Below are 11,624 nucleotides of genomic sequence, written 5' to 3' on the forward strand. Positions count from 1 at the left end.
CGGGCTCACAGTCGGGGCTGGAGAGGCCGGATGGCGCCCGGTGAGCCCGCCAGTGACCAGGTCAGGAGACAGGGAGACAGACGTTCTCCTGGAAAATGGAAAGACCACCTGTGGGAGCTGCTGTCCATGAGTTCACCCCCCTCCCCGCCTGTGATGCGGTCTCATCTAACTGGGGAGTCATGTGGGGAAAGGAGAAGAAATACCCGATCACATTTCCAAGATGCACACGACACCATCTCAAAGGGAAAAGGAAAAACAGTCTCCTGAGCAGTTGCTAGAACAGGGCTGGTTTCCATGGCAACACCGGGCCTTCCTCGGACCCGCGCAGCCTGGCACAGTGGGTGTTGATCTGCCTGCCCTCCTCTCAGGATGATCTATGTCTGAGAACCTAGACTTCGAGCGCACCCCGAAGCTGCCCCCACAGACGGCCTCCCTGCGCTGGGCCCTGTCTCCTCTCTCCCTCTCCATCTCGTCTCTCCTGATGGGTCCTTGCCTGTGTCTGCCTCTCCGGGGTCCCTGGCCAGCACCTTGCTGGGTGTGGGGTGGGGCCGGTGGCAGAGGGGAGCCCAGAGCCCCCAGGAGGAGCCTGGCCTCCAGCTCAGCGCCTCCTGGATCTCCAGCCTCGACCAACTCCGGCTCCTCCTGAGCTTGCGTCTCCATCTGTAAATGGGGATGACCATTGTACCGACTGCTCTTTTTGCAAGAATTCAATGAAATGTTTTTACAGATTTACCTGTAGCAGGTACTCAACAAATTGTAGCTACTGTATCTTGAATAAGTGTCTTGCTCAGCCCATAGGGCTGCTGTGGCTTAAAATGAGGCAGTGGCTGTGATGTGCCCATTCCTCTCCCTGGACTTAGGATGCTCACAGTACTGCCCCTTCCTCTAGGCCAGCGGTTCTCAACCTGTGGGTCTCGACCCCTTTGGCGGTTGAACGACCCTTTCACAGGGGTCGCCTAAGACCATCCTGCATATCAGATATTTACATAACGATTCATAACAGTAGCAACATTACAGTTAGGAAGTAGCAATGAAAATAATTTTATGGTTGGGTCACAACATGAGGAACTGTATTTAAAGGGCCAGGAGGTTGAGAACCACTGCTCTAGGCCTCCCTTACATCATCACCACCGATGCTCACCACACAGCCATGCCCTCCCCATTATCCTCGGTCTGTCTCCCAGGCGTGGTAGGTGGCATTATGTGATGGGTGTCCTGTGGGACCCAGTGGCGCAGTCTCCTTGACCACCTGAGCCGGGTGCTCCAGGAATGTCCCCGTGGGGGGTAGGTGGGCCCTGCTGCTGTAGTTGAGTCTGGGTTGCCGTTGGCCGGTGCATGCGTAGGGTCGTCCCTCGGGCTGCTGCCTGTGAGGTCCACCCGACCCCAGTGTGCGGGCTGGGCAGGTGCTGCCCCCACGGAGCAGGATTCGCCCCAGCAGGGCTGCGCCTGCCCAGATCTTCCCTGGGGGAGCCCCTGAGGAGCTAATGGGTGCTCTTAAGTATCTGCTTAAGTCCTGAATGTCACTCAATTTTGAAAAATACCTGCCCCTCACCTACATGAAAGGCCATTTATGTAAACCATCAGCCAAATCAAACTGTTAGAAAACATCTGCCTTCATTACTCAGTTCACATAAATTTGATCTTGAGACAACTATAGCACCTCTGAATTCTAATTTTAAGATGATAGATAGATAGATAGATAGATAGATAGATAATTGATAGATAGACACACAGACAGTCTTGGCTACACCTATCACCATCATGTGGCCCAGACAAGTCATCTCACCCTTCTGAGCCTCATTTTCTGTAAATGACAAAAAAAAAACAATACCTCCAACAGGGTTGTTGGAAAAACAAGTGAAATAATTTAGGTAACGTGTCTGGCATGTGGCAGCACTCCGTGTATAATTAGCTACTGACTCTCACTGTCACTGTGCCCTCCATCCTGTCTCTCACCACAGTGCGTCCCCACGGCTGTCCTCGGGCCAGGCTCTGACCTCCACGAGGGGGTGCCCAGCGCAGGGTGGGGCCAGCGCCAGCCCGTCTGTGTCTGTCAGTGAACTTGTCTTGGGACAGGCACCTTCTTTGTTTCTGTGTTGTCTGTGCTACAGCAGCGGTGCTGAGTCCTAGGGACAGAACCCACACGACCCAGGAGGCCTTAAATAGCCGCTCTCTTGCCATTTGTAGAAAAAGTTTGCAGACCTCTGGCCTAGAATCATGTCTAACTGATAGATGCTCATAAATAAATACTTCTTTGGAGAATGAATGAACGAATGGATGGATGGATGGATGGATGGATGGATGGATGGACGGACGGACGGATGGACGGATGGACGGATGGACGGATGGACGGATGCAATATAACAGCATCCTACAGGCTGAGCACCATGGGCTGTGGTAATGGGTTAGCTCAACTGGAATTTTCCTCTTGCTGGATTTTTTTTTGACAAGTAGATTCTCTCCCTTGAGCTAACTGGTATTTAAAGCTGACACCCCTGTTATTAACTTCATCAGCATGAGGCTGGCTGTGTGGGTGGTGAAGCTCTGGAGAGAGGAAATGAGAGGGAGACTACGCAGGGGAGAGCCAGGAGGAGGCACACAGAGAGGAGACACAGAGCTGCCCCCTCACCCCTCTGAGCTGCCCCTGCTCGGGGCCAGGCTCTTGTTAAATGGAGCTTGGACTGTGCAGTAGCCCAGCCCATGGCCTGGACCTGGGAGCACTCAGTAGGTTTTGCTGAATAAGTGAGATGGCGAGACGTGGAGCTTTGACAAGAACGCAGGAGTGGAAGCCAAGGACGGACCTTACAATCCAGCTTCTTCCGGCGAGTGCCTCCGAGGGATCCGTCACCTCTCTGCTCCAGCGAGAACACGGACCCTTGTCTTGCTTCCCTCTCAGGAGTGTAGAGAGCAAAGAAGGACCGAGTGGGCACCAGAAGGAAGAAAGGTTGTTTGTGGAGCAGCAACTGTGAGCTGGTCCCTGAGGAGGACGTTCCCTACACTTTCATCAACGTTCTCAACCAACCACTGGGGTGGACATGACCGGAGGGGAAACTGGGGCCTGGGAGCATAGCCTGAGGGTCTTTTCATGTCTCCCGGAGCTTCACGGTCTGGTCTGGGCTTCTCCCAGAGGAGAAGGGGGAGAGGGGTGACTTCCTCAGGTGTAGGCGGTGAACGTGTCATCCGGACACTGAGCAAGAGGAGAGGGGTTGGCAGTTCACTAAGAGCTCGCACCGTCCATCATCATAATTCGATGACATGATATCAAGGTGCCAAGTAGAAATGCTTGTGCAGTGATGGCGAACCTTTTGAGCTCGGCGTGTCAGCATTTTGAAAAACCCTAACTTAACTCTGGTGCCGTGTCACATATAGAAATTTTTTGATATTTGCAACCATAGTAAAACAAAGATGTATATTTTTGATATTTATTTTATATATTTAAATGCCATTTAACAAAGAAAAATCAACCAAAAAAATGAGTTCGAGTGTCACCTCTGACACGCGTGTCATAGGTTCGCCATCACTGTGCTAGTGAGTACTGGTTTTGTCCCAGGCACTCTGGGACTCGCTTTGACAGGCACGATGTTGCTGACCTCACATTTCATCCCCATTCTACAGATGAGGAAACTGAGACTCTGAGTGGTTAAGGGGCTTGTCCCAGGTCACAGAACAGGTCAGGGCAGGACCGGGGTTGGAATCTCATCAGGGCGGCTCAGACCACGAAGCAAACTGCCTCTCCTTGTCTGACTTACTTGTCATTGAGAAAAGGTTTGCTTTGTTTTCCTCCCAGAAAAAGAGGTCCCCACTTAGTGCTTCTCGGGAAGGATGATTGATTATGTTTATAATATTGTACAAGTAGAGTCTTCAGTGCTTAAACCAACACCACAAACAGCCAGAGCAGCCCGATTCTTTGGAAAGAGCTGTTAATTGCACACCCTGTTTTCATAGAGAAAAAGAAGTTCTCACATTGAGGGAGAATTCATTATCAGTTGTCAGAAATGAAAAACACTAAATGCAAAACCATGTCTTTGGGGCTGGAGCACGTGGAGTGTATGGCCAATGGCTTTGCATCTAAAAGGCTTTTTGCTTTAAACGACCCTATACCTGACACACACAAAGGCTCAGGCAGGCTGATGTTTAGGTGGGATTGCACTGACTGTGGCGGTGCTCAAGGCGAGCGTTTGTAGGTAGCTCGCCCTGCTCGGCACTGGGCTGCGGGCTTGGTTGTTGCCTCCCCAGCATGCATTTCCTCCTCTTCTTGGGGGCACAGATCTCCACCTGGCGTGTAAAGAGTGGAAGCTGGGACTTAGCTGGCCCACCTTTTGAGCTCTTCTGTGGCTCCAGGTGATCTGGGCAAGTGATCTGAGATCTGGAAGCCTCAGGTTCCCAGCCTGTACAATGGGCATAGAGCTCCCACCTTGCACAATAAGTAGAATGGCTGTGAGGATGAAAAACATAAACCCGTGGGTTCCTGGCACACAGTAGGTGCTTAGGAATGTTAGCTACCGTCACAATTGCCGTTGCTTGTCCTGGTTTATGAAATCACAGGCACATTCTTTAAACTGTGAAGGCAAACACAGGACCATCATTACAGGTTTCTCTGAGGATTTCACCACCGGTACCTCCTTGCCCAGGGGCTGGGCACGTGCCTCAGTTTCCTTGTTCTGTCCTCTCGTCCATGCCTGACCCGCTTCTGAGCATCTATTTTCTCCTGGGCCAGAGGGCCAATGGCTCTGTCAGCATCTTCTCTCTCGGTGACAGTCCTGTGGCAGGGGACTCACGGATGGGAATCAAGGTCTGTGCCTCCCAGCCACCGGGGACAGGGATGTGGTTGACAAGATGTCCGCATGAACAATCGCCTGTATTGAGCTGCTTCAGGCAGTGGTTCTGCCTGCCGGGCGCTGTCCGTGGTGCTGAAGTCTCCTCCCCAGGAGCCTCCGGGCACCTTTGTTTCTCCTGCCCCGGCCTCTTTATTGGACCCAGATATTCCCGGTGCTGCTGTTTCAGTCCAGCCTTTAGGGCAGCGGTTCTCAACCTGTGGGTCGCGACCCCTTTGGCAGTCGAACGACCCTTTCACAGGGGTCACCTAAGAACATCCTGCCTATCAGATATTTACATGATGATTCATAACAGTAGCAACGTTACAGTTATGAAGTAGCAATGAAAATAATTTTATGGTTGGGTCACAACATGAGGAGCTGTATTTAAAGGGCCAGAAGGTTGAGAACCACTGCTTTAGGGTGACCAGCCTCAGCTTGCCTGGGACTGAAGTGTGTCTGAGGCTCCTGGGACCTCATTTCTCTCCTCCCTCGTCCTGGTGTGACAGTGACAGCCCTCCCAGACCCCCCATGTGGCAAGGCCTCCACCCCCCTCCTTCCTCCTGCCCCCAACTCTCTAGCCTGTCCCTCACCAACCCCAGAAGACCTCACCCTGAAGAGTGGCAGGACCGGGGCCTCTGCTGCCCCTCGCCCTGGCCCAGCCCCATGCACCCTCCATCATTTCACCCTCACACGCCCTAGGAGGCCGGCCACCCAGCCTTGGTCACAGGGAAACTGGACTTGGAATCCGATTGGGTCCTGCTCCCAGCACACACCCCACTGCCAGCCCGGGCACCCTGCCCCCCTCTGGGAAGGGATGGAGGTGAGAGCAAATGCTGCTGAGAATCAGAGCGTGTTCCGTTCCTTCCACCGTCTGCCGGCTGCTCCTCGCTTAATTATTCCCTGACTGGCGTGGAATTCCGAAAGCATGCCTGGCACGGCATTACATGTTTTACCCACACCGTTTTACTTAGGCTTTAAAAAAATCCCACAACCACCGCAGACGGTGGCTGTTAAAAAGCAAATTCTCCTGCTACAGAAGCGAGTTCCGTGAGGCTAAGCCGTGGTCCTCGGGCCACAGCTGGCAGCAGCCAGCACTGGACCCTGTCCCCAGGGCCTGGAGGAGAGGCTGCCTCGACTGGGCATCCGTCGGGTGCAGACATTCCTTTGAAGTCCTCGCGCAAATGACCGGCACTCCCAAAGCAGCTTCCGTGCCGCCTCCAGGCTGCTTCCCCCCAGGACGCAGCGCAAAGCTTTGCTCAAAACCAGCCTCTGCGTGGACACTGTCACGGGGTTTCCCAAAACACCGCGTGCCGGGCTTGTTTCTTAGCGGAGGGATGAGGTACGGGTTCTAGGAGCACAAAGGGCTTGTTTCTTAGCGGAGGGATGAGGTACGGGTTCTAGGAGCACAAAGGGCTCGTTTCTTAGCAGAGGGATGAGGTACGGGTTCTAGGAGCACAAAGGGCTTGTTTCTTAGTGGAGGGATGAGGTACGGGTTGTAGAGGCACAGAGGGAGAGGGAGCAGTTGGTGGGCACCTGGTCTCAGGTAACAGCCCAGAACTGCTAGAGAGGGGAGCGCGCTTATGGCCATTTCATAGATGTGGAGACTGAGGCCCGGGGCATCAGCTCTCATTCCCACGGTCTTGCAGGTTGCACGGGGCCTGCTTTCCTTCTCTTCTGCTTTCCACGCTGCGGGCGGCCTCGCCCAGAGGTCCGGCCCCAGTGCCGAGTGAGCCCGGTAACCAGCCACCCCTGAGTCCCGCCTGGGGGCTGGGCATGGCCGTGTCCTGTGATAACGTCCTAAATCCCCGCAGGACGCAGACCGGGTGGCTCAGGCGGGCAGACACGCTTCTCAGGGACCCTTTGGGAAGCTGCATCGACTGTGCTCTTTCCTCAAGAAATCAGTATTTTGGGTGAAGTTTCAAAACCCAGGAAAGAAAGCTGCTGAGCAGCGGCTGACAGAACATTAGCCATTCTCCTTGCGTGTGGGCGTGGAAGGAGATCCAGGAAACCTTTAGTCTGCTGGAGCCTCGGCCCAGGTGTGCAGGGGAATGTGTAAGATCAAACTCGTGGGAAAATGCAAATCCAGGACCACCGTCCCAGAAGCCGCCCGCCGCGCCCGCGCAGCCCTGACTTGTCCTTGGCGTGGGGGTTTGGGGATTACATTGTCCAGCAAACGGAGACCAAGGCCCAGAGGAGAAAACAGCCCAGGCCCTCGAGGTAGAAGGTGCAAGACTTGTTGGACGCTTCCGGGGGGAAGAAATGAGACTGCGGACCAGGAAGGAGAAGGGCGATCTGTGTGGGACCCTGGGAGGCCGCAAATCAGAGGGGTCCGCCCACCACCGGGATCTTAACACGGAGGTCTCAGGCCCTGCGGGGCCGCGGCTCAGGACTGTGCTCAGGGCCACATCACCAGGAGAGGGTGAAACTGACCTGCTTGGGGGACTCAGAGGCAGGCCACCTGGCTTCCTGAGCTCATCCAATGACTATTGAATGTATAAAGGGGGGGGGGGGGGGCAGGCAGCTTCCAGGTGCTGGAGACAGGGCAAACCGTGAACAAAATCAAGCCCCTGCTCGCCCTCATTCTCGGGGGAAACTGAATGGAAATAATTATGAGTGAAATAATTATGAATGAAAATAACTATGGCATGAAGGCCAGGGAGTTCTGATGAGAGATGGGCGCTCAGAGGTGCCACAAGGCTTCTTGCTTTCCGTCGGGGGGGTGGACATTGGAGCACAGGTGTGTGGACGCAGGGGCTTGGCAGTGCGCTTTGCACACACCGCAGGGGGGGGGGGGGGGGGAATTCCCCCGCGGGGCTGGAGGAGCCAGGACCAGCGGCGGCGTGGGAAAGAAAGCCAAGGCGTATCTGACTCCAGGTGAAGGCCACCCGAAATTAGGATCAGAGTTACACTGAATATCGAGATTCTGGGGAGACGATTGATATCTTTACAGTGTATCTTCCCATCCAGGATCGGGGCATGACTCTTCATTTTCCAGGATTTTTCATGGTTGCTAACATCCATTTCATAAAGTTTAATAATTGTCTACAGGTAGGTCTTGCACAGTTCTTATTAGATTTGTTCCTAGAGAGGGCGTGTATGTTTCCTCGTTATGAATGGGAGTTTTAATTACATGTTAGAGTGGATTATTATGTAGTAAAGGAAATTATTAATTTTTAAGTGTTGTGCAGGTGTCTACCTACTTCCCTTTGACTGATGTCTCATATCAGTTTTGTTATTTTGTTAGCTGATTTTCTGGGGAAATAATACAATAAGATTGCCTACAAATAATGACACTCTTCCTTATTTGAAATTTTAATCCTTTAATTTTTTTTTCTTGCCTTATTGCATTGGCAGGGACATTGAGTAAAATGTTGTGTGGCAGAGTGATACCGAGGGCACCCTAACCTGTTCAAGAGGGAATGGTTTTGTATTTCACCAACAGGCCTCATGTTTGTTAAACATCAACTACTAGGTTATGACTTTATTTCAGCAGAAACAGGTGTTTAATTTTATGGTGCTTTTGAAATCCCCATTGAAACAATCACATTTTATTTTCTTCTCTTATTTGTTAACCTGGTGAAATTTATTCATATATCCTTCTGACATGGAACAGTGAAATATCTTTGGCACTAATATTTTGATACACTATTAGGTTTGATTTGCCAACATTCTGTTCAGCATGTTGATAGCTATGTTTATGAGTGAATATGGCCTACTATTTTATTTTAATTTTAGTTTTGATGTCAGGGTTATGCTCACAGACTAAGGAGAATTGATTTCCATCTTGCTCTATGTTCTGGAATAGTTTATAGATCATAGCTAATGTAATTTAAAAAAAAATTTTGGTGGCACCTGCCATAAACTACTAGAGTTTATTTCCTTTTTCAGGGACAGGTCTTTGGATACCTTTTTAATTTCTTCTATATTTCTTCTATGTTTATTTCTCTATTTAGGCTGCCTACCTCTTCTTAAATCAATTTTAATAATTTATATTTTCCTAAGAAGTCATTAATTTCATCTCGATGCTTACTTCATTGATATTAAGCTGTGCCTAGCATTCCTACATTTTTACTATCGATCTTATTTATAGTTCCTTGCCTTCTTTCACCTCCTCAGTTATTTTAAAATATCTTCTCTCTGATTTTCTTGGTAAGGGTTGCCAGAAAATTATCTACTTTATTGGTCTTTTCAAAGGACCGTCTTTGGTTGCATTGATCAAATTTACTTGATTTGTTTTGTGTGCGTTCTATTTTATTAGTTTCTGCTGTCATCTTACTTAATTGCTCCTTCAGTTCAGAGAGTGACTTGTTTTGTCCTTTCTGTCTTGTTTGGATCCATGCTAAGCCCCTTTCTTGACAACCTTTGTGGTTTTCTAATAGATGCATTTGGGACCACAGGTTTTTCTCTGAGTGAGTGGGCTGGCTGGAGAGGCTACGGATGGATGCTCCCTAAGCTGGGACAAGATGGTGCTAGTCCCCGGGCACGCCTGGGCACCCACGCTGTGAGCCGGGCCCTGGTGCAACATCAGATCAGACTTGTTTCTGCCACACAAATCAAGTTTCAACAACCCCGAAGAGGCTTATAAGTGGGGAAGCAGCTCATCCCAGCACTATCTCTTGTTGGCTTAGCTTAAAACATGCTCTGTTCACCTGTGTGCGTGCGTGTGCCAATCATCTAAATGCCCGAGCATCTGCTGTGCTCAGATTGTGACAGTGAAGCAGACGCGGTTCTGTCTTCAGAGTGTTCACAGTCTGGTGTGTGTGTGGGGGGGGTGGCGGCGGATATATAAATAGGCAATTTCAGTAAATGAAATAAGTGCTACGAGTCTCAGTATTTTACCGTCCGAGAGGAGGGAGGGACTTAGTCTGCATGGGGGTGAAAGGGACTAGAAATTAGGGAGGTCTCGCCGGGGAGGTGGCCCAGGCTGAGGGTGGATGTCGTTCCATCGGGGTTTATGTGGCTGGAGGGGAGGGAAGTAAAGGAAGATAAGAAAGAGCGGAGCTCAGTGTGGCTGGAGCGACAAGCTCATCCGGAGGTGGGGCTCGGGGTGGTCCTGGAGGGGCAGTGGTGAAGCCACCAGAGGGGCCCAGAGGGATGCCGAGGCGTTTGGTGGCCACCCTGTGCTGTCCGGGCAGAGGTGCGCCCAGTGAGGGGGCTGGGTGGCGAGATGAGAGTTCGGGAGACCGAGGAGGAGGCTCGATCGTTCTGCTGGAAGATGGTGGGCAAGTGGGTCCCAGCGCCACCTGGGCCCGGCTGCTTCCAGCTTTGCATCGGCACAGCTGTGGGCGGGGGGCGGGGGGGTGGATGTAGGAAGGCACCCAGCATCCGCTCATTCTCCCACAGGCACCTGCTCCTGAATCAGCTGCTGACGGCCCAATCCGTCTCCCAGGAGAGCCGAGTGGGCGTCGCTCGGAGATGGGCTCACATTCCCGCCTCCCCTCCTGGGTTCTGTGACCTGCGACGGGCCGCTCGCCTCTCTTATACTCGGTTTGCTCGTCTGTAAAATGGGCAGTTGGGAGGGTGCCGCACTGGTGCCCGTGAAGTCCTTGTTGTTACACATCAATGCTCTCGCTGAAACCTCAGCATAGATTTTCCAGTTCCCCGACTGGGCTCTGAGGCACATTTATTAGTTTCGATTTTCCCTTAAAAAGGAAAATGGTCCGTGTGATGTAATGAGATGGTTTATGTATTTAATTTAAGGGGAAAGGGGGGGGACCTGCTACCAAAAGGGGTCCTGCCCCCTCAGCGATGCCCTGTTGGCGGCTGGCACAGCCTTACACGCTTCCTTTGTTTGCCGCCTCCCCCTCGCAGGCTAATGACATTCCGGAAGGCGGCACAGGAGAGCTTCGGGTTGCCACGGCAACCAGGCACCAGCAAGAATCGAGACTTGTAGCCTGGAAGGCTGTGGATTTACTCCCCGTTGCTCAGGGAGCGGGGCTGGTGCAGAGACGGGCAGGGGCGGCGGACTTGCTGCTTCTGGTCAGTCCCAGGCAAAGGAGGGGCTGCGATGCCCGAGCTGTTGTCCGGGAGGCCCAGGCCCTCTGTTCCCTTCCCTCTGGATCACATCCAAGCCCAGTAAACCTAGGAGCTGGGGGGCAGGGAGGGGGAGGGGATTCTCTCCGAAGCCCGCGGCAGCTGCACCCACACCCAGCAGCCTGAGCGCCCGGCGCCCCGCAGGGCCTTTGCCAGGGGTTTGTCTGAGATGCCAACATCCCTACGACCTCGATCACCCCCTCACCGCCCAAGCGTCTTCCCCACGGGTCATCCATCAGCGCTTTGCACCAACTCACAGAGGGAGGCCTGGGCCCTGTGCCCATTGCACAGATGCAGACGTGGAGGCTCAGGTCACCGGGGACGCAGACAGGTGAACCGTAGCTGTGAGGTCGGGCACACAAGGATGGTCAGTCTCCAGGGTAGACGGGGCCACAGGGGAGCGAGGGCAAGGCATGTGGGGTCGTAAAAGGTTAAGGCAGAGCCCCCACCGTGACAGAGGCTTAGCAGGAGCCTCAGGTATCAAACCCCATGGGGAGGAGGAAGAGGGGGAAGAGGAGGGGGAGGGGAGGAGGAGGGGAAAGCAGGAGGATTTAGGGCTAGGGCAGAGGGAGCAGCAAGCTAAGCAAACAGTGGGGTCACGGTTTGCCAGGTGAGGTTGAGATGCCCCCTCTCAGCCCCAGGGCTGTCAGGCCTCAGCTACTGGGGGTCATGTCCTTCCACACACAGGCTGCCTGGCCCCAGGTCCAGCTGGTGTGCGGATTGCAGGCAGGTTCAGCGCAGGCACAGCAATGCTGAGAGCTGGTGGGCGAGGGC

This window comes from Myotis brandtii, unplaced genomic scaffold, assembly GCF_000412655.1.
Source record: "Myotis brandtii unplaced genomic scaffold, ASM41265v1 scaffold6, whole genome shotgun sequence".
Lineage (NCBI taxonomy): Eukaryota > Metazoa > Chordata > Mammalia > Chiroptera > Vespertilionidae > Myotis > Myotis brandtii.